This window comes from Tachyglossus aculeatus, unplaced genomic scaffold, assembly GCF_015852505.1.
Source record: "Tachyglossus aculeatus isolate mTacAcu1 unplaced genomic scaffold, mTacAcu1.pri scaffold_105_arrow_ctg1, whole genome shotgun sequence".
NCBI classification, from domain to species: domain Eukaryota; kingdom Metazoa; phylum Chordata; class Mammalia; order Monotremata; family Tachyglossidae; genus Tachyglossus; species Tachyglossus aculeatus.
Window position 1 is genome coordinate 264,074 of NW_024044844.1, and position 21,334 is coordinate 285,407.

The 21,334-nt window shown below is 49.8% G+C and overlaps 1 pseudogene; it reads left to right on the plus strand.

Moving 5' to 3' along the window:
* The first annotated feature begins 13,977 nt into the window (after positions 1-13,977).
* Positions 13,978-16,994, plus strand: LOC119922493 (annotated as a pseudogene).
* The last annotated feature ends 4,340 nt before the right edge of the window (positions 16,995-21,334 follow it).

Sequence of the window (21,334 nt, forward strand, 5' to 3'; positions counted from 1 at the left end):
AGTGAGGGGAGATGTCTTGAAGGCAGGAGGAAATGTGAGACTGCAGAGACGGAAAAAGATCAGAGCTGGAGATATAGATTTGGGTATAGTCTGCATAGAGCAAATGAGTTCTCTAAGGAAGTGGGTATAGATGGAGAATAGAAGGGGACCTAGACCTCAGCCCTGAGGGACAACCATAGTTGAGGGGTGGGAGCTAGATGAGGAAGCCATGAAAGAGACTGAGAATGAGCAGCCAGAGAGATAGAAGGAGAATCAGGACAGGACAGTGTCAATGAAGCTGAGGTTGTATAATGTTTCCAGTAGAAGGGGGTGGTTGACAGTGTCAAAGGTAGCTGAGAGATTGAGGAGGATTAGGATGGAGTAGAGGCCATTGGATTTTGCAAGAAGGAGACCTTTGAGAGGACAGTTTCTGTGGAGTGAAGGGGGTGGAAGCCAGATTGGAGGGGGTCAAGGAGAGAATTGAGGGATAGGAACTTCAGATAGCAGGTGTAGACAATTCTCTCAAAGTGTTTGGAGAGGAATCAATCAATCAATCAATCGTATTTATTGAGCGCTTACTATGTGCAGAGCACTGTACTAAGCGCTTGGGAAGTACAAATTGGCATCACATAGAGACAGTCCCTACCCAACAGTGGGCTCACAGTCTAAAAGGGGGAGACAGAGAACAGAACCAAACATACCAACAAAATAAAATAAGTAGGATAGAAATGTACAAGTAAAATAAATAAATAGAGTAATAAATATGTACAACCATATATACATATATACAGGTGCTGTGGGGAAGGGAAGGAGGTAAGACGGGGAGATGGAGAGGGGGACGAGGGGGAGAGGAAAGAAGGGGCTCAGTCTGGGAAGGCCTCCTGGAGGAGGTGAGCTCTCAGCAGGGCCTTGAAGGGAGGAAGAGAGCTAGATTGGCGGATGGGCAGAGGGAGGGCATTCCAGGCCCGGGGGATGACGTGGGCCGGGGGTCGACGGCGGGATAGACGAGAACGAGGCACGGTGAGGGGATAAGCGGCAGAGGAGCGGAGGGCGGGGGCTGGGCTGTGGAAGGAGAGAAGGGAGGTGAGGTAGGAGGGGGCGAGATGATGGAGAGCCTTGAAGCCGAGGGTGAGGAGTTTCTGCCTGATACGTAGGTTGATTGGTAGCCACTGGAGATTTTTGAGGAGGGGAGTAACATGCCCAGAGCGTTTCTGGACAAAGACAATCCGGGCAGCGTCGTGAAGTATGGATTGAAGTGGGGAGAGACAAGAGGATGGGAGATCGGAGAGGAGGCTGATACAGTAGTCCAGACGGGATAGGATGAGAGCTTGAACGAGTAGGGTAGCCGTTTGGATGGAGAGGAAAGGGCGGATCTTGGCAGTGTTGCGGAGCTGAAACCGGCAGGTTTTGGTGACGGCTTGGATGTGAGGGGTGAACGAGAGAGCGGAGTCGAGGATGACACCACGGTTGCAGGCCTGTGAGACGGGAAGGATCGTAGTGCCGTCAACAGTGATGAGGCAGTCAGGGAGAGGGCAGGGTTTGGGAGGGAAGGCAAGGAGTTCAGTCTTGGGCATGTTGAGTTTTAGGTGGCGGGCAGACATCCAGATGGAGATGTCCTGAAGGCAGGCGGAGATGTGGGCCTGGAGGGAGGGGGAGAGAGCAGGGGCAGAGTTGTAGATTTGGGTGTCATCAGCGTAGAGATGATAGTTGAAGCCGTGGGAGCGAATGAGGTCACCAAGGGAGGGAGTGTAGATCGAGAACAGAAGGCAACCAAGAACCGGATCTTGAGGAACCCCCACAGTAAGGGGATGGGGAGGGAGGAGGAGCCTGCAAAAGAGACTGAGAATGAACGACCGGAGAGATAATAGGAGAACCAGGAGGGGACAGAGTCTGTGAAGCCAAGGTTGGATAGCGTGGTGAGGAGAAGAGGGTGGTCCACAGTGTCGAAGGCAGCTGGTAGGTCGAGGAGGATTAGCACAGAGTATGAGCCGTTGGATCTGTCAAGCGAGAGGTCATTGGTGACCTTTGAGAGGGCGGTTTCCATGGAATGTAGGGGACGGAAGCCAGACTGAAGCGGGTTGAGGAGAGAGTTGGTGTTGAGGAATTCGAGGCAGGCCGTGTAGACGACTCATTCAAGGAGTTTGGAAAGGAATGATAGGAGGGTGATGGGGCTTGCTGGGCTGGATAGAGTGGGCTGGGCAGGCTGGAATGAGCTGGAATGACTAGGTTAGGTTTAGGTTTAGGTTGAGTGGACGGGAGTGCCTTGATGGGCTGGCGGTACTAGGGCGGGCTGGCTGGGCTGGGTTGAGCTGGGTTGAGTGGTTTGGGCTGGGCTGGCTGGACTGCTCCTGGTTGCAATTGCTGAACTGGGCTGTGAATGTTGGGCTGGTTTGGGCTGTGCTGGCTAGATTGGGCTGGGCTGGTTAGAGGGGGAAAATCTGGCTGGACTGAGCTAGAGAAGTTGGACTGGGCTGGGTTGGATGAACTATTCTGGGCTGTGCCGGCCAAAGTGGGCTGGGATGACTGGACTGGACTTGGCTAGGTTGGGCTGGCTGGATTGGGCTAGACTGGCTTGAATGGGCTGGGCTGTCTGAACTGGACTGTGCTGGCTGGACCGGGAAGCACTGCCTGGACTGGGTTGGGCTGAGGTGAGTGGAGGGGGCGGTGCTAACTGGAATGAGCCTAGCTGGGCTGGCTGTAGTGGGCTTGGCTGGTCTGGCTGGTCTGGATTGGGCTGGCTTTAGTGCACTGGGCTTCTTCATTCATTCATTCACTCAATCATATTTATTAAGTGCTTACTAAGTGCTTGGGAAAGTACAATACAACAATAAACTTTGACCTCCCTGACCACAATGAGCTCACAGTCTTGAGTGGGGGAAACAGACATCAATCCAAATGAATAAAACTACAGATACATACAAAAGTGCTATGGGGCTAGGAAGTGGGGAAGCAGCGTGGCTCAGTGGAAAGAGCACGGGCTTTAGTGTCAGAGGTCAGGGGTTCAAATCCCCGCTCCACCAATTGTCAGCTGTGTGACTTTGAGCAAGTCACTTAACTTCTCTGTGCCTCCATTACCTCAACCGTAAAATGGGTATTAAGACTGTGAGCCCCATGTAGGACAACCTGATCACCTTGTAACCTCCCCAGCGCTTAGAACAGTGCTTTGCACATAGTAAGTGCTTAAAATGCCATTATTATTATTATTATTATTATTATTATTATTATTATTATTATTATTATTATTATGAGCAAAGTGAGTAAGTCAGGGTGACGCAGAATGGAGTGGGAGTTGAGGAAACGTGGGGCTTAGTCTGGAAAGGCCTCTTGGAGGAGATGTACCTTCAGTAAGGCTTTGAAGGGGAAGGAGAGTAATTGTCAGATTTGAGGAGGGAGGGTGTTCCAGGACAGAGGCGTTCCAGGATTCGGTAGTGAGACAGGTGAGATGGAGGCACAGTGAGAAGATTAGCACTAGAGGAGCGAAGTATGTGGGCTGGGTTGTAGAAGGAGAGAAGCAAGGTGAGGTAGGAAAGGGCAAGATGATGGAGTGCTTTACAGCCAATAGTGAGGAGTTTTTGTCTGATATGGAGGGGATTGGGCAATCACTGGAGATTTTTGAGGGAGACGGGGTGACATGTCCTGGACATTTTGTAGAAAGATGACCCGCCACCCTGACATGTTCCCTTTGTTCATTCCCCCCTCCCCAGCCCCACAGCACTAATGTACATATCTGTAATATATTTATTTATTTATATTAATGTCAGTCTCCTCCCCTAAGCTATAAACTCATGGTGGGCAGGGCATATTTCTGTTTGTTGTTGTAGTGTACTCTCCCAAGTGCTTAGCACAGTGCTCTGCACACAATAAATGCTCAATAAATAAGACTGAATGAATGAATGGCTGGACTGTTGTGGATTAGGCTGTCTGGAGTGGGCCGGGTTGCCTGGATTGGGGCAGGCTGACTGGAGTGGTGCCTCGTTCTGCGGTGGATAGATTAGGCTGGGCTGGCTGGTTTGGGCTGGGGATGGCTGGATTGTACTAGGCTTGCTGGATGGGTTTGGCCTGGGCTGCTTTGAATGTGCTTTCCTGGGCTGGCTGGAGTCGGCTGGCCTGGCTGCGGTAGGCTGGGCTGGCTGGACCACTCTGGGCTGAAATTGCAGGAAAAGGCTGCAATTGCTGCGCTGGGTTGGGCTGAGATGACTGGGGTGAGCTGGAATGGACTGGGCTGGGTGTGTGTTTATTTTATGGTACCTGTTTGGCACTTACTATGTGTCAAATCCTGTTCCATGCACTCAGGTAGGTACAAGTCAACTAGGTCAGATACAGTCGCTGTCCCGCATGGGAGGGAGAACAGGTATTGAATTCCCATTTTACAGTTGATGAAATAGGCAGAGAAGTTAAGTGACTTGCCCAAGGTCACACAGCTAACAATTGGCAGAGTAATTGGCAGAGCCAAGGTTAGAACCCAGGTCTTCTGATTCCCAAACCCATGTTCTTTCCACTGGGCCAGGCTTCTTCTCCATCGATCATACTAAAGATAATATGTGCTCTGTGGCATTTTGTCCTCTAAGACACTTTCTGGTTCAGATAGTCTGTTAGGGAGGATCCCAGCTAGAATCTCGCTGTCAGTGAAAAGTACCGAGTTGCCTTTGTGGTATCTCACCTTTCCTTCTCTAGTGGATGATTTGGGCAGTATCTCTGACATCTTATATAAAGACCTGCCCGAACTTCACATCTGCAAAGCACTCACCCAAACCTACTCTGAACCCCATCCACCCGCACACAAAAATAAAACTTGAAACAAACAGAAAAACAAAATAAATATCTTACTTGTCCAGCCCAACTTGAACTTTTGCAGCCAGTGCTCAAGGGTAGGGCCAGCTGCATTTCAGGTATTGGAGGTTCTACCAATAGGGTGGTCATCTGTGCAACCCATTTTTTCCTTCAGCCAGGATACAGGCAGCCACCCTGAATTCCTCTCCACAGGGCAGAGTCGTATTGAGGCCAAGGCCAATTTAAGAAGGAGTCACCAGGGGAAGATAGGGTGAAGGGGGTATAAAAAGAAGGGCAGCCTTGGCAGAGCCACAGGGAGGCCCAGCAATGACTTACCCTGAGCATTTTACTAGTGGTGGGAGTAACTCCATTCATTCAACACAGCTCCAGCACTCAGGCTATGACCACGTTCTTCCTGCAGCTTTACTACAAATAGGTCAGGTAAACGGTGGGTGCCCAGGCCTCTGGTCTTGTGGCATTTCTTTAATGTTCCAGAGGTTGAGGAAGATCTCATGCAGATATATGAGGATTAGATATTTTCATTGCTTGCAGATTTTGGTAAGAAATGGGTGCTTTACTAAAGTCCAAGAAAAGGTCACACCACCATTTGATTGTTTTTTTCTATTGGGAAATGCCTTCTCCTCGATGGTGAAAGGCAGGTTCAGAATCTGTGCAGAACACTGTACTAACTGCTTGGGAGAGTCAAACACAATTAGCAGAAGGGAAAGGCGTTCTTACCATATGTGCAAGATTCATTTTTGTCTGTGATGGTGGTTCCACCTATATTTTTCCAGGGTATTACGGTAGTATATATCTGGCTATACAGGTTCTTTAGTGATGAGGACAAGTCGTTATTTTGGTGGTGGCTGGCATAATTCTGGATATTGTTGCCAACTTGTACTTCCCAAGCGCTTAGTACAGTGCTCTGCACACAGTAAGAGCTCAATAAACACGATTGAATGAATGAATGAATGAATATCTTTACCTTTGTCATCCCACTTTCCGGCATGCATGTTTTTTGCCTTGCTCTGTACACCCCGTCACAAGTCTCCATTGTGTTATAATCATGAAATGCTATAAAGAACTATTGATTTTGTTTTTGTTTTGTTTACCTGTAAGTGGTTCTCAGGGTGCTGGAGTACAGCGAATGTGCTTACACTTCTTCATTCATTCATTCATTCATTCATTCATTCAATCGTATTAATTGAGTGCTTACTGTGTGCAGAGCACTGCACTAAGTGCTTGGGAAGTACAAGTTGGCAACATATAGAGACGGTCCCTACCCAACAACGGGCTCACAGTTTAGAAAGGGGAGACAGACAACAAAACGAAACATGTGGACAGGTGTCAAGTCATCAGAATAAATAGAAGTAAAGCTAGCTTCATTCAGTCACTCAATCATATTTTTGAGCGCTTGCTCTGTGCAGATCATTGTACTACGTGCTTAGCAAAGTGCAATTCAACAAGAAACAGTGACACTCCCAGTCCACAACGAGCTCATAGTCTAGAGTTGCGGAGATAGACAACCACACAAATAAATAAAATTACATGTATATACATAAGTGCTTTGGGGCTCGGAGGCGGGATATAGATATGTACATAAGTGATTTGGGGCTGGAAGGGGAGAGAACAAAGGGAGCAAGTCAGGGTGATGTAGAAGGGAGTGGGAGATAAGGAAAAGTGGGGCTAGTCTGGGAATGCCTCTTGGAGGTTATGTGCCTTCAATAAGGTTTGAAGCAGGGGAGAGTGGCTGTCTGTCAGATTTAGAGGCGGGAGAGCATTCCAGGCCAAAGGCAGGTGGTGTTCTAGGGGTCGGTGGTGAGACAGGAGACATTGAGACACAACGAGAAGGTTAGCACTAAAGGATTCAAGTGTGTAGGCTGGGTTGTGGAAGGAGAGAAGTGAGGTAAGTAGGAGCAAGGTGATGGAGTGCTTTTAAGCCAATGGAGACGAGTTTGTGTTTGATACAGAGGTAGAGGGGAAACCACTGAAGTTTTTTGAGGAGTGGGGTAATATGCCCAGACCGTTTTTATAGAAAAATGTTCTGGGCAGCAGAATGAAGTATGGACTGGAGTGGGGAAAGACAGGAGGCTGCGATAAGCAGGGAGGCTGATGCAGCAATCCAGGAGGGCTAGAATGAGTGATTGTATTAACGTGGTAACAATATGGTTGGAGAGGAAAGGGAGGATTTTAGTGATGTTGAGTAGTGGGACCGACAGGATTTGGGGACGGATTAAATATGTGGGTTGAATGAGAGAGAGGAGTCAAGTAGAACGTCCAAGCTATGGGCTTGTGAGACAGGAAGGATGGTGGTGCCATATACAGTGATGGGAAAGTCATGGGGAGGACAGGGTTTGGGTGGGAAGTTGAGGAGCTCTGTTTTAGACATGTTTTAGAGGTGATGGGAGTACATACAAGTAGAGATGTCTTGAAGGCAGGAGGAGATGTGAGACTGGAGAGAGGGAGAGAGATAAAGGGCTGGAGATGTAGATTTGGGCGTCATCTGCATAGAAATAGTAGTTGAAGCCATGGAAGAGAATGAGCTCTCCAAGGGAGTCGGTGTAGATGGAGAATAATAGAAGGGGACCAAGAACTGAACCTTGAGGGGGTCGACCCCCACAGTTGGGGGGTGGGATGCAGAGGAACCCACAAAGGAGACTGAGACTGAATGGCCAGACAGATGAGTAGAACCAGGAGAGGACAGTGTCAGTTAAGCCAAGGTTGGATAATGCTTCCAGGAGAAAGGGGTGGTTGACAGTGTCAAAGGCATCTGAGAGGTCGAGGAGGCCTAGGATGGATCAGAGGCCATTGGATTTGTCAAGAAGAAGATTATTGGTGACCTTTGAGACAGCGTTTCTGTGGAGTAAAGGGGACAGAAGCAAGATTGGATGAGGTGAAAGAGAGAATTGGAAGAGAGGAATTTGAGACAGCAGGTGTAGACCGCTCACTCAAAGCATTTGGAAAGGAATGGTAGGAGTGAGATGGGGCGTTATCTGGAGGGAGCCGTGGGGTCAAGGGAGGGGTTTCTTAGGATAGGGGAGACATGGGCAGGTTTGAAAGCAGTAGGGAAGAAGTTATTGGAGAGCGGTCTTGCTGCCAGCCCTCCGGGGCCTATCACAAGGACAGAGTTGGCCTGCCCAAGGCCTGACCAGTCACACTCCACCTCTTGGGTCTTGTCCACAAATCCATACCCTCAGGAAAACGTGCTTTCCCGACTTCGCTTCCAATAACACCAGCCTCTAATGGGAGGGAAGCCATGCCTTGGTGACATGACTGAAAGAGAGCAAATTGGTCAGAGCATTAATAATAATAATAATAATAATGGCATTTGTTAAGCACTTACTATGTGCAAAGCACTGCTCTAAGCGCTGGGGAGGATACAAGGTGATCAGGTTGTCCCACGTGGGGCTCACAGTCTTAATCCCCATTTTACAGATGAGATAGCTGAGGCACAGAGAAGGTAAGTGACTTGCCTGAAGTCATACAGCTAACAAGCAGTTGAGCTGGGATTTGAACCCATGATCTCTGACTCCCAGGCCCGTGCTCTTTCCACTGAACTATGCTGCTAACTGATGGTGGGAAGAGAATCTAGGTGGTGGGTGACCCCCATGAACCAGGATGGAACACCTGTGGGAGAGGAAAGAGGGCATTTTAGCAAGGAACAGTTTGTGTAGCTCTGAACTGAGACCTTTTTCCTGTCTGTCCTTCATTTGTGCTAGGGACAAGCGCACACGTTTCCCAGGAAACAAAAACGTATATACAGGCATAACAGGATAATGACTTGGACCACAACTCAAAGGGTACCCTTTACTCACCCACTAATTACTGGGTCAAGGATAAAAACAACTCCCTCAAGTCCCATTCCCAGTCATTGGGAACCCGTGAGGCAGTGTTTTCACTTGTTCCTTAATTTTGTGGATGTCGGTTTCAATCCTTCCAGTCTGATTGGTGTAGGTACGAACATGATTGGTTCATTAGGGCACATACTCCTCCCTGAGCAGCTAAGATAATAATAATAATGATGATGGCATTTATTAAGCGCTTACTATGTGCAGAGCACTGTTCTAAGCGCTGGGGAGGTACAATGTGATCACGTTGTCCCACGTGGGGCTCACAGTCGTAATCCCCATTTTACAAATGAGGTAACTGAGGCACAGAGAAGTTAAGTGACTTGCCCAAAGTCACACAGCTGACAATTGGTGGACCGGGATTTGAACCCATGACCTCTGACTCCAAAGCCCGGGCTCTATCCACTGAGCCACGCTGCTTCTCTAAGCAAGGAAATCTCTAAGCAAGCAGGAAGATCACATCAAGGCCTGTTTGGTTTTCAAGGATACTTGAGATAGTGGCTTGACCTCCTGTTGTAATACTTCAAGGGCATCTGCATTGAGATTGACTATTTTTTTCAGTAGTCCCCAGTAGCTTCTAGTCAGCCTTTTGCAATTCACTGTCTCCCAGCCACGGGAACATGGCCCATACAAAGCATGAAAGTCAGTGTTTGGGGAAGACAAGGGTTCCCTATCTCTCTCTTCCAACTCCAAACTCTGACATTCTTGATGAGGGATATTCCTGGGTTTTGATATACCTCCATATCGGGGGCTAAATACACCTCCCCTTCCAGCGGTATTGGAGGAACTCATATATGCCCCCTTCTGCATAGCCAGAAAAATCTACTTTCCTTTTCCAGTGTGGTGGAGATGTGAATATTCCAAACTGGGTCATAGCCAGCCAATACAAGGTGAAGGAAACTTTCCCTCAGTACAGGCTGTGAGAGTTATCCGGACCACAGTTTTGACAGACTATACCTTTCTCTTGAATTCTATAGTCCCAAACCTCTGATGCAACATTGAATGCTGTTCCTAAGATGCTCGTAATAGCTCCTGTCTGTTGATGGGTATAATTGAAGGTGATTAGACACTTGGGATAAATCCCCAGGTCTGGCCCCTCGTCATCTGACTCATGGTAACATAGAGGGGTGGTCAATCTGGCAGTTTCCCACTGAGGCTCGCAAAGGTTAGTGGCTCCCTCAGGGCCGTTATATATAGATACATAAGAAGCCCTTCCGGGGCCAGGTAGCCAAGAGCAAGGGCACAGAAATTACATCATCATCATCATCATCATCATCAAGCGTATTTATTGAGAGCTTACTGTGTGCAGAGAACTGTACTAAGCGCTTGGGAAGTACAAATTGGCAACATATAGAGACAGTCCCTACCCAACAGTGGGCTCACAGTCTAAAAGGGGGAGACAAAACCAAACATACTAACAAAATAAAATAAATAGAATAGATATGTACAAGTAAAATAAATAAATAAATAAATAGAGTAATAAATATGTACAAACATATATACATATATACAGGTGCTGTGGGGAAGGGAAGGAGGTAAGATGGGGGGATGGAGAGGGGGACGAGGGGGAGAGGAAGGAAGGGGCTCAGTCTGGGAAGGCCTCCTGGAGGAGGTAAGCTCTCAGTAGGGCCTTGAAGGGAGGAAGAGAGCAAGCTTGGCGGATGGGCAGAGGGAGGGCATTCCAGGCCCGGGGGATGATGTGGGCCGGGGGTCGATGGTGGGACGGGCAAGAATGAGGTACGGTGAGGAGATTAGCGGCAGAGGAGCGGAGGGTGTGGGCTGGGCTCTAGAAGGAGAGAAGGGAGGTGAGGTAGGAGGGGGAGAGGTGATGGACAGCCTTGAAGCCCAGGGTGAGGAGTTTCTGCCTGATACGCAGATTGATTGGTAGCCACTGGAGATATTTGAGGAGGGGAGTAATTGCCCAGAGCGTTTCTGGACAAAAATAATCCGGGCAGCAGCATGAAGTATGGATTGAAGTGGAGAGAGACATGAGGATGGGAGATCAGAGAGAAGGCTGATGCAATAGTCCAGACGGGATAGGATGAGAGCTTGAATGAGCAGGGTAGCGGTATGGATGGAGAGGAAAGGGCGGATCTTGGCAATGTTGCGGAGCTGAGACCGGCAGGTTTTGGTGACGGCTTGGATGTGAGGGGTGAATGAGAGAGCGGAGTCGAGGATGACACCAAGGTTGCGGGCTTGTGAGACGGGAAGGATGGTAGTGCCGTCAACAGAGATGGGAAATTCAGAGAGAGGGCAAAGTTTGGGAGGGAAGACAAGGAGTTCAGTCTTCGACATGTTGAGCTTTAGGTGGCGGGCAGACATCCAGATGGAGATGTCCTGAAGGTAGGAGGAGATGCGAGCCTGGAGAGAGGGGGAGAGAGCAGGGGCAGAGATGTAGATCTGGGTGTCATCAGCGTAGAGATGATAGTTGAACCCGTGGGAGCGAATGAGGTCACCACGGGAGTGCGTGCAGATCGAGAACAGAAGGGGACCAAGCACTGATCCTTGGGGAACCCCCACAGTAAGAGGATGGGAGGGGGAGGAGGAACCTGCAAAAGAGACTGGGAATGAACGACCGGAGAGGTAAGAGGAGAACCAGGAGAGGACGGAGTCTGTGAAGCCAAGGTCAGATAGCATGTTGAGGAGAAGGGGGTGGTCCACAGTGTCGAATGCAGCTGAAAGGTCGAGGAGGATTAGGACAGAGTATGAGCCGTTGGATTTGGCAAGCAGGAGGTCATTGGTGACGTTTGAGAGGGCAGTTTCCGTGGAATGTAGGGGACGGAAGCCAGACTGGAGGGGTCGAAGAGAGAGTTGTTGAAACTACAGGGATTCCTTGCTCATGATGGGCCAGCAGATGAGCACAGACCCAACGATTACTGGCCTTCCCCACCGTGGACACTTGCTGAGATAAGTTAAAGTAGAGGTTCTTGGTTTCAGAGCCCAAATGGAGAGTTGGGAAACAAAATGGAAACTAACATCAGTTTTACCATCCTAAACTCTGTACACGTTCCTCCAGCAAACAATGGCATTAAAGGCAAAAGGGGGTAGCACTACAGAAATATAAATCAGATTAAGGGCAGGAAGGCAAGGGAACATGAGTCCTTGTGGGGCTTCCAGGAGGGTCAGCAATGGATCATCAGTCCAAGGCAGTCCTGGGAAGTTTGGTACAGGAACGGACTTTCTCTCAGTGTCCCAGGTTCCGGGGGAGATCAATCTAGGTCAGAAGGTTCCTCTGTTACTTTCCAAGTCCCTGGGATATGATGCCTAAGACTTCCCCCATCCCCTTAAAAGGAAACACAATTACAAAGACAAATTAACAAACATCTGGACCTTTCCCTTTACATATGACCATACGCTATGCAAAGTGACAGTTATCTGCTCCTAGCCCATTCACCAGGCTAACCATAGAGACAGCATGCAGGGTTTGTATTGTTTTAATCCTTAACATAGAAGACATTTCATATTAAAGACCATTTTAACCAAAGATCATTGTATACAAGCAAAGATAAACAGATAAACCCGCAGTTTTTGCACATAGTAAGATATTAACAAACGCCATCATTATCATCATTATAATTTGTAATGTTCAGCAATTAAATTTTTCCCTTGTGTGCTGCTGTCTCCTTATTGCTGTCCTTTCCCTGACTTTCCCTTCACTGTGGATGGCACTAGCATCCTTCCTGTCACACAAGTCCGCAACCTTGGTGTCATCCCTGACTCTGCTCTCTCATTCACCCCACATATCCAATCTGTCACCAAAACCTGCTGGTCTCACCTTCACAACATCGCCAAGATCCGCCCTTTCCTCTCCATCCAAACTAACAAACCTTGTTAGGACAATCACTCATCGTATCCCGACTGGATTACTTCATCAGCATCCTTTCTCATCTCCCAACCTCCTGTCCCTCCCTGCTTTAGTCTGTACTTCACTATGCTGCCCAGATTATCTTTCTACAGAATCGCTCTGGGCATGTCACCCCCCTCCTCAAAAATCTCCAGTGGTTGCTGTGCCAAGGTGACCCTAGGCACCGGCCATCTTGAGGTCGAATGCCACCTTTGACGCAATTCCTCTGGCCAGAGGGAAGCGGGGCAGAAGGATAGGTGTCCCTCACCTCCGTGCTGACCAAATAAGGTATGGAGGCAGGAAGGGGCGGAGATGGAGCAAGCAGAGGACGGAAACAGGAAGGGCCCACGCCACAGGTGATATAAATACCTGTGGCCTCTGACCTTCTGGGCAGAACAGCGAGACGGGCACCAGCAGCAGGAGCAGCCACAGCAGCATTAGTAGCAGCAGCGGCCCACGTGTCTCTCTCCCTCTGCCCAGAACGCCAGACGGCCGCTCTGCAACCAGACCAACTCACTGAGGGAAGGACCGCGGGACGGGTGAGTGTCTCGCTGAATACCCGTGGGTGGGTGCTAGCTGCCCTGCTGCGGACGGGAAACAGAAGTGGGTTCCTCCCATACAGGGAGTGCACGTGGCGAGAGCCAGACGCCTCACTGCGTGCACGGGCAACAGGTACAAGTGAATTCTCCCGGGGTGGGTGACCACGTGGCGGAGGCCGGCCGGCCGCCCGCCACGTGCGTGGGAAATCAAGTGGATTCCTCCCGTGTAGGGAAGCTCTAATATCGCTAATTGATTATATTCCTCCCGAAAGGGAAGCTCAATTACAAGTGAATTCTCCCGGCGTGGGTGACCACGTGGCAGAGGCCGGCCGGCCGCCCGCCACGTGCGTGGGAAATCAGGTGAATTCCTCCCGTGTAGGGAAGCTCTAATATCGCTAATTGATTATATTCCTCCCGAAAGGGAAGCTCAATCCATTGCGCACTTCGCGGAATAAATTTTACATAAAACTTAGGCTTTCCGTTCCCGGCCTCTCTCTCTCTCTCTCGCCTCGCCGATCACTGAACGAACCCGTCCCCGGACGACGGGTGACATAAATGGCGACGAGGGTGGGATCGGCGATAGGCGACAGAGACCCGAGAGGGCTTTTTGAATTCCTCGAGGATCAGGGATGGAAAACCCCAAGATGGGACAGCCAATGGGTGGAGAATCACTGGGAGGACCCGGCCAATCTGGTGAGGGAATTTTGTGATTGGCGGGAGGCTACCCAAATCAGGAAAAAGAAAGGAAAGACCGCCCTCCTCGGTCTCCTAGCAACGGCGCTGCAGGCCGCCGCCCAGGACCGCCGGCGGTGGCGGCAGGAGCGGGCCGCCCTAGAGACAAAACTAAAGTGAGACGAAATGCCTCTTACTGCAGACAGCGGCCGAGGTAAAAATGCAGCAGGCGATACTCTTAGAGCAGAAATTGGCACCCCGGGTGGCTAAGGAGTTAGAAGAACAGAGGAAACTCCCCGTAACTGAGCAGGAGATCAAAAGGGTCATGTACTCGGGGCTATGCAGGGAGAATTCCTCTGAAGAGGGGGAGGGGGATCCCGATCCCGTACCGAAACTGGAACCGCCCCCTTCCCCGTGCGATTGGGAGGTGCCCCCGCAGAACCCCGAGTGGCAGCCCAAACCCCTCTACCCCATTATCAAAGAGGAGCGGAACTCCCAGGGGAAGGTCACCACCCAGATTACAAGCTTCACAGCTATTGAGCTTAGGCAGCTCTCTAGAGAGTTTTCCCGGGACCCCGGGGAGCCGGTGATCGGCTGGCTGGCCAGGGTATGGAAGGGAGCGGCAGCCCAGGTGGACCTCAGCCCAGGTGAAAGCAGCCGCCTAGATTTGGGCCCAGGGGTGGACGTGACCCACACTCACACTCAAGGTCGTACCCTCTGGACCCTCGTGGTACATTGGGCTTGGACAGTTCCCCGGAGTGAACAGGGAAGGGCCGGTACCCTCCGATGGACCGACTCAGCTACGTTAAACCAGCACCTTTTGGTGCTTGGAATTGAGCAACTCCTGGATGAGAGGGAGAGGAGTCAAGAACCTAGCCCCTGGTCCCTCCCCGCCCAAGACGGCCTACTTCGGGCCGTAGTAATAGGTGCACCCCCCGGGCCAGAGCGTGGGCTGGCTCACCGTCTGATGGATAGGGCCACTGGGGTACAAACTTGGAGCACTTTGGCCAATGTGGTCAACAGTGATTGGCCCCTATTCCAGTCCCCTAAGATGCCGATTACCCGGCATGTAGCAGCCATGATTAGGAAAGGCCTGGGGTTCAGGAGGGCAAAGCCGGTTCCAACGAATAGTAAAAGGGATACCCACCGACCCCCACAGCGGGTCGGCTCAGGAAGGTTGGGCCCAGGAGAACGGGTGATCATATGGAGGGAGTTAAGAGAGCGGGGATTTCCTATGGACGAGCTGGATGGGCTGCCCACACATATCCTGAAGCTGCTCACTCAGGAAGGTAGACCAACGGCCCCAACCACCACGGAGCAGGGAAATTAGAAGGGGGATCCGGCGGGCCCGGCCGTTGGGCGGCGGCCGCGGCCCTCTTGCAACCCGGGTGCCGCCCCCCCACCCCCCCTGTCATATGACCGTCCCAGTAAATGATCGTCAGAAAGTCTTACCGGTAGACACCAGGGCCCGGGTAAATATGATGAGGAAGGATGCTTGGCAAGGAGGCCAACCATCAATTACAAGAAATTTGCAAGCTAAAGCATGGGGGTAGGAAACATAACCACTTTGCCTTCAGGGCGAGAGCTATCAGATGGGAGATCAAAAGGGAATTCCTTTGAGGGAAGGCACCTCCCTCTAGCAAAGGGTTGCCTCCCTCCTAGTGAATGGCTGCGTTTCTCAGCCTAAGGCACTTCCCCATTGAAACTACAATGGCGGTCATTAGGAATGAATTGGGAGTGAACTTGCCATCGTTCTCCCAGCCTAGGAACAACTGGAGGGGTGGTGATTTAATCATATCTGAAAGGCCATTGCCTTAAATTTCTCTAACTTAGTAAACGGTAAAAGCAGATCAAATACAAAAGTCATCTTGATATATTTGAAATGATAAATGAATCTGACTGGGCAAACCTGTGCACCTAATCCCAATGAGGGCTGCCCACTAACTTTGGTAGAGGCTTGGAGACCCTCCAAGACCTAGACCCTTCTCTTTTGCAGACATCACGCCTGGGAGAGGGGGAATGACAACACATCACTCTGTGAAACTGCTTGGCCTGCTCATCACTGAACGTGTTAAAGATTAGAACACACAAAGTCCAGATTTAATTGCTGCATATTACAAATTATATGTATTAGAACTGGGATTTGTTCGTCTTTGCTTGTTTAATTGGTTCAGATGGTCTTTAATATAAAATCTCCATGTTTCAGGGTTGACAATGCAAGTTCTGCATGCTGTCTCTGCTATAGCCTAGCTAATGGGCAAAAAGCAGCTGTATGTTATTCGGTATCATACATATGTACAGATCTGGATGTCTACTTTGTCTTTGCGATTGTTTCCTTTTAAGGGACTGAAAAGGTTTAGTCATCATATCCCAAGGATTTGGAAAGCAACAGCAGAATAATTGGAAAATTTCTTAAAATTGTTAGTAGTTTTTAAGAATGAGCTAAGAATAATTGTTTAATGTTATTAGGAAAAAGCTATTATTTCAAACTTTATCAATCATATCTGGCTAAATGATGCTCCGGGGTACTTCTCTGCCTCACAGTTCTATGGTCAGGATTGCCTGACATCCAGACAGACCCAGCAAAGGAATCATCACTGAACTGCCTCCCAGAGAGCCTGTCTTCAGTCTTAGCCATGGTGTGACATCATCAGGGAAGGGAACCTATTTCTACCAGGCGACCTGTTCCTGTTTCAACATGACCGGTGCTTCTTGCCCCCTCACTCCAGTGACTCTGAACAATTGGAAACGATGATCTCTGGCAGTGTACCATGCAGCTAATGAAGAGTCCCCACCACCAGAGGAGTTTTGTACTGGTTCTATGGACTCTTTAGACTTGAGGAGGGAAACTCACTATTCCAGGGGTTGCTGCTACTTTTGCTCCTGGCGGTGGGCTTAGTGGGAGGATGTTGGTTCTTGAGTTGTTGCTCAGTCCTGTCCTCACGGGTGCGGCAAACACTACAGCCATCCCCGGGTCCTGCCTCCGTGCGCTACCTTAAGACCATCGTGGTCCACCAATCACCCTCCATACCTCCGGTCCACACACCTTGAGGGCTCCGCCCCATCACCCCTGGCCAGGGGATGGGCCCCGTCCTCTGCCCCAGCCCATGGACCCACTTCCCCGGCTTCCGTGGCCAGCCGGGGAAGGACATAGGTCCTTGCGGTTAAGGGAGGGACAGCAATGGTGGGCACGGCCTCCAGCGCCACCCCCACCACCATGCGCCCCGGAAGGGACGTAGGGGAGGTTGGGGTCAACTGGGAACGTTTGGCGAGGGCCAAGGGGTGGTATGTGCCAAGGTGACCCTAGGCACCGGCCATCTTGAGGTCAAATGCCACCTCTGACGCAATTTCTCTGGCCAGAGGGAAGTGGGGCGGAAGGATAGGTGTCCCTCACCTCCGTGCTGACCAAATAAGGTATGGAGGCAGGAAGGGGCGGAGATGGAGCAAGCAGAGGACGGAAACAGGAAGGGCCCACGCCACAGGTGATATAAATACCTGTGGCCTCTGACCTTCTGGGCAGAACAGCGAGACGGGCACCAGCAGCAGGAGCAGCCACAGCAGCATTAGTAGCAGCAGCGGCCCACGTGTCTCTCTCCCTCTGCCCAGAACGCCAGACGGCCGCTCTGCAACCAGACCAACTCACTGAGGGAAGGACTGCGGGACGGGTGAGTGTCCCGCTGAATACCCGTGGGTGGGTGCTAGCTGCCCTGCTGCGGACGGGAAACAGAAGTGGGTTCCTCCCATACAGGGAGCGTACGTGGCGAGAGCCAGACGCCTCACTGCATGCACGGGCAACACGTACAAGTGAATTCTCCCGGGGTGGGTGACCACGTGGCGGAGGCCGGCCGGCCGCCCGCCACGTGCGTGGGAAATCAAGTGGATTCCTCCCGTGTAGGGAAGCTCTAATATCGCTAATTGATTATATTCCTCCCGAAAGGGAAGCTCAATTACAAGTGAATTCTCCCGGCGTGGGTGACCACGTGGCGGAGGCCGGCCGGCCGCCCGCCACGTGCGTGGGAAATCAGGTGAATTCCTCCCGTGTAGGGAAGCTCTAATATCGCTAATTGATTATATTCCTCCTGAAAGGGAAGCTCAATCCATTGCGCACTTCGCGGAATAAATTTTACATAAAACTTAGGCTTTCCGTCCCCGGCCTCTCTCTCTCTCTGTCGCCTCGCCGATCACTGAATGAACCCGTCCCCGGACGACGGGTGACAGTTGCCTATCAACCTTTGTACCAAGCAAAAACTCCTCACTATTGGCTTCAAAGCTGTCCATCACCTCGCCCTCTCCTAACTCACCTCCCTTCTCTCCTTCTACAGCCCAGCTCACACCTTTCTAGACTGTGAGCCCATTGTTGGGTAGGTACCGTCTCTATATGTTGCCAACTTGTACTTCCCAAGCGCTTAGTACAGTGCTCTGCACACAGTAAGCGCTCAGTAAATAGGATTGAATGAATACAATACTGCTCCTCTGGTGCTAACCTTCTCAATGTGCCTCGTTCTCACCTGTCACGCCATCAACCCCTGGTCCACGTCCTACCTCTGGCCTGGAATGCCCTCCTCCCTCACAACCACCAAACTAGCACACATACCCCTTCAAAGCCCTCCTGAAAGCTCACCTCTGCCAGGAGCCTTTACCAGACAGAGCCCCCCTTTTCCTCTGCTCCTCCTCCCATCCCTGTCGCCTCAACTCCCTCCCTCTGCTCTACCCCCTTCCCTGCCCCACAGCACTTGTGTATCTATGCACATACTTTTTATTCTATGTATTTTATTAATGATGCGTATATATTTACAATTCCATTTATTTATATTGCTTCTATTGATGCCTGTCTATTTGCTTTGTTTAGTTTTGTTGTCTCTCTCTCCCCTTCTAGCCTGTGAGCCCATTGTTAGGTAGGGATTATCTCTCTTTTTGCTGAATTATACTTTCCAAGCGCTCAGCGCAGTGCTCTGCATACAGTAAGCGCTCAATAAATATGATTGAATGAACGAATGCATCACGGACTCCTTAGGATTCATGGTTGATCAAGTTTCCAGCTCTAACCCAGACTTCTTCCGTTCTCCTTCAATTCCCAGTCGTGAAGAAAAAAAATTCTAGATTTAATTATCGTACCCAATTTTCCCTTTCCAATCATAGTATTATTCTTTTACACAAAACAGCATTTCTTTACACCAAATGTCCAAAATTCCAGTTTATCAAAAATTATATAAGAAATGAATACATGCATTTTCTTCACAGTCCCCCTTTCTTTTTTCACACATTGTTAGTTCTGTAATAAACAAGTTTCCTTGTTCAAGCCATCACATTTACACTGGCAGAATATAAGAATGACAGTCTATATTCAACTTTCTAATCCTGGCTCTGCCACTTGTCAGCTGTGTGACTTTGGGCAAGTCACTTTACTTCTCTGCACCTCAGTTCCCTCATCTGTAAAATGGGGATTAAGACTGTAAACCACACGTGGGACAACCTGATTACCTTGTATTCCCCCCAGCGCTTAGAACAGTGCTTGGCACATAGTAAGTACTTAAATGCCATCATTATCATCATTATTATTATATACCTTCTTTACCAAATTAACAAAATCTACAACTAATACAATAGAATCTCTGATAGAGTAATTGAATTGCCACCCATACAAGCATTCCTAGCCTGAAACAGCAATTGCAAATTCTCCTCTCCCAGTTACCTCCTTTGCATTTTTAAACTTGATGACTAAGTTTTCCAACAATGAGATCCATACTTCACAATGAAGCAAACTAATAATTTGTTTGAGGGAGGCGCATTTCCTCAAACACATTTCCCTTTTGATCTTCTAAGATCCAGCCCTTTAGGGTTTTTCTCTCAGTACTCTCTGTGGAGCTACCCAAATTCTGTTAGGAAATCTCCCCTCCCCACCACCACCCCCATCTCTGCTAATACATAATACATATTTTCACAACACTGGCCAGTTCATTTAAATATAACCCCATTTACACACACTCTTACATAGACCCAAGGGTGCACCCAATCCTAAGACAATCGCGCATCCTTTTTGGCACTTAGAACCGAGATGTTCTCCAGTCACCATCAGGAACTTATGTTCGTTTATCAGAGGCTAAGGAGTCTCTAACATTCTTCTTCCAGTAATGTGAATATCAGGTTACAGCACAAACCTGGCTGCCTCAGACTGATGTCTCATGTGAGGCCGGCTTGGTGCCTGCAACTCAAACTTGGTTAGCACTGATTTCAACATATACTGATTTAAATATATACTTCAGTCCCAGTAGGGCCCCGGAGGTGATCCCCTCCCCGCTTTTCTCTTTTGGGGGTGGGAGGGGGGATTTTTCCCCAGCTCTGCAGGGAAACGCGTGACTGGTAGAAAGCCCAGTCCAATTCCACTCCACTCCCCTTGCCTCCTGAAAGAGAGTGAAGAAACTAGGTCTTGGGTAAGATCCAAGCCTTGGATAGAGTTAGAGGAGTACCCTAGTCTGTCTGTCTTGCCCATGCATGGACTGTCAGATGGGGAATGAGTTACCCACTGTAACCTGAAGTAAGGGTGGTTCAGGGCCACACATTCCCAAATATTTCAAGTCTGTTCAGGACTGGGGGGTCCTGCCTTCAGCAAGGGAGAGGCCAGACCTACAAAACCCCAGTTGATGGGGCTTCCTGTAGGGGTTTGGCAACATTAAAGGGCTGTCACTGCCTCCCAGAAGTGCTTACCCCATTCTTCTAGGGTGAATTGTGCATCAGGCATATGTCATGTATGCAACCTCAGTTGTCCCTTAAGCAGGCCATTCCACCACCCCACTGTACCATTGTCCTGTGACCTATAGGTTACTTGGAACATCCATCTGACTTTATGATGCCTCGCCCAGGACTGCAAAGACCGATTTCTGAAATGTGATTCATTGTCCATTTTGATCTCCTGAGGTGAGAAACCATTGTCCCAGTCCTGTGAGTGCTTGACTAGCATTTGCCTGAGAGCAGGAGTGAACGATCCTGAGTCCATTGACCATCTCTATCCCGAGGATGTATTTCCACCCTTCATCATCATCATCATCAATCGTATTTATTGAGCGCTTACTATGTGCAGAGCACTGTACTAAGCGCTTGGGAAGTACAAATTGGCAACATATAGAGACAGTCCCTACCCAACAGTGGGCTCACAGTCTAAAAGGGGGAGACAGAGAACAAAACCAAACGTGCTAACAAAATAAAATAAATAGAATAGATATGTACAAATAAAATAGAGTAATAAATATGTACAAACATATATACATATATACAGGTGCTGTGGGGAAGGGAAGGAGGTAAGATGGGGGGATGGAGAGGGGGACGAGGGGGAGAGGAAGGAAGGGGCTTAGTCTGGGAAGGCCTCCTGGAGGAGGTGAGCTCTCAGCAGGGCCTTGGAGGGAGGAAGAGAGCTAGCTTGGCAGATGGGCCTAGGGAGGGCATTCCAGGCCCGGGGGATGACGTGGGCCGGGGGTCGATGGCGGGACAGGCGAGAACGAGAACCCTTGAGAAGTCACAGGTAGGGGCCCTACAGAGTCAATATGCCAATGTCCCCACGGGACCTTCTCTGCCCTTGGGTTCAGGTGGGTCTGGCCCTCGTGGAGAAGCTGCTTGTACAGGAGGCAGATCTCAAAGTTAGAGACTGAATCTCGAGCCTGCTGCTGGGTCAAAGGCCAACCCCATTC